Genomic DNA, 2,486 nt, shown 5'->3' on the forward strand with positions numbered 1-2,486 from the left:
CCTTTCTGCTTCCCTCACCTCACCCTTTCCTCTTCCTTCCCCTTCTCTTTTCCTTCCTTCCCTCCCCCTTCCTTCACTCTCACCTCTTCTTCCCTCTTCAACCCCCACCTTTCCTCCTCTTTCTGTGCTTGTGGTTCATACCTCTTAATTCCTTTATTATCTATTTCAGATTTAAAATTAACTGATGTAGCATTAACTGCCAATTGTGAAATGGAATTCCATACATCTACCATCCTTTGTGTGCTTCCTAACAGCCTGGCCCTAATTTTTAGACTATGACTGCTAGTCCTTGAAACCCCAATCAGAAGGAATAGTTTATTAATTTGTAGACTTCAATCAGATCACACCTTAACCTCCTAAATTCTGCAGAAAACAAGTCTAATTTGTATAACCTCTCTTTACGACTTAATCCCTTAAATCCAGGTATTATTCTGTGCCAATACGTCCTTCCGAAGGTGTTGTCCTTGGATCAGCTCAAAATACTGCAAGTGGGATCTAACCAGGGTTTTGTATGACTGCAACATAACTTGGGCTCCTGTCCACTAAATATAAAGGCCCAGAATTCCATTTGGTTTCTTGATTATTTTCTGCATCTGTTTGTGACATTTTAAAGATCTGTGCATCTGAATTCCCAAGCCTCTTTGCACAGCCACTATATTGAACTTCATACCATCTAAAAAGTACTCTGATTTAACACACACTCATTTATGCTCAATGAGTCATTGAAGGCTACAATTGGCCAGAAACTGCCAATCAAATAAATACTGTAGCAACAAGAGGAGTCTGAGGGTAGAAATTCTGCAGTGCACTTACTCCTCATGCTTGCCCACTATCCACGAACCTGTCAGGAGTGCAAAGGAGTACTCCCCATTTGCTTGGATAAGTGCAGCTCCAACACTGAAGAAGCTTGACACCATCCAGGACAGAGTAGCCTGCTTGGTTTCAACATCTAATCTCTCTTTCCCCCCCCCCCCCCAACAGTGACAGCACAGCGTAACATCTCCAAGATCAACTGCAGCAGCTTACTGAGGTTCATCCGACATCACCTTTCAAACCTGTGATCTTTACAACCCACAAGAACAAGGTCAATGGATGCACGAGTATATATATTGTCTGTAACTTTTCCTCCAAGCCGCAGGCTATCCTGATTTGGAAACAGATCACTGTGCCTTCGCTGTTGCTGTGTCAAAATCCTGGAACACCATTTCTAATATCACTGCGGACTCCATGGACTGCAGCAATTTACCACCGTCACATTTTAAGGTTAATCAAATCTGGTCTGGCCAACGGCATTTTAAACTTTTATTAGAGGTTGAGGTGTGCAGTTCAGTTGAAGGGAAGTCCAAACAAAAAATGAAAACGAAACGAGAGAACAGAGCTGCAGGATAGTGAAGAGGTGAACGATAATCAAAGTGAGGGGTAGAAAAAATACAGACAAATGCAGCAAAGATTAGAACCAGAGAGAGTAATAATGGTTAAAAAAAAAGTTAAAACTTCAGGCTCTTTACCTGAATGCACACAGCATTTGTAACAGACAAATGAGTTGACAGCACAAATAAAAAATGGTAAGACTTGATAAGCTGTTGTAGAAATGTAGTTACAGAGTGACCAAGACTTGGAAATCAATATTTAAGAGTGTTCCACACTTCAGAAGAATAAGTAAAAAGGAAAACGAGGTGTGCTAGCTTTGTTACTAAAGAAAGGTTTCAGTGCAATGGTGTATTAGTTTGGGTGGAAATAAGAAATAAGGAATGGCGAGGGCAAGAAGCTATGCGTAGAAATCATCTATGGGCACTCAAAAAGTTCCCTCAGTGTAGGACAACCTATAAATCAGGAAATAATGGATACATATAAGAAGGACACTACAATTTTATCATGGGTGATTTAAAGTGCAGATTGAGTAGGGTATTCAGTGAGGCGTGGGTGACATTGAGGAGGTGAGAACACATTTCTAGCGTCCATCAGGGATTGGTTCTTAGAATTGTATATTGCAGAACTGATCCAGAAACAGGCTATTTTACTGCGTGGGAGAGCAACTCTGGCCTCAAACCAGTGCTGCCCACTTGAATAAGGACATTAGCAGAGGTATGAAGGAATAGTTGTCTAAATCGGGCTGGGAAAACAGAGCTAGGGTAAAGTTTGTGGATGAGAAGTGACAGTTCAGCAGCTATTGCATAAAGCTCAACAAAAATTTATCAGTCAAAAAGAAAGACTCAATGAGAATTGGTGAACCTCCTGTGGTTAACAGACAATCAAGGAGAGTATTCAGTCAAAAATTAAGGCATATAAATTGGCAAAAACTAGTATTTACTGAAGGATTGGGAAGTTTTAGAAACTAACAATGGAATACTTAAAAGCTTATGAAGGAGAAATTGATTATCAAATTAAATTGATAAAAAATATAAAAACAAACAGCTAGACTTTCAATGGGTACATAAAAAGGAGTGGAGCTAAAGTAGGCATGGAACCCTTGGAGGATGCAATTG

Source organism: Chiloscyllium plagiosum, chromosome 10 (assembly GCF_004010195.1).
Source record: "Chiloscyllium plagiosum isolate BGI_BamShark_2017 chromosome 10, ASM401019v2, whole genome shotgun sequence".
Lineage (NCBI taxonomy): Eukaryota > Metazoa > Chordata > Chondrichthyes > Orectolobiformes > Hemiscylliidae > Chiloscyllium > Chiloscyllium plagiosum.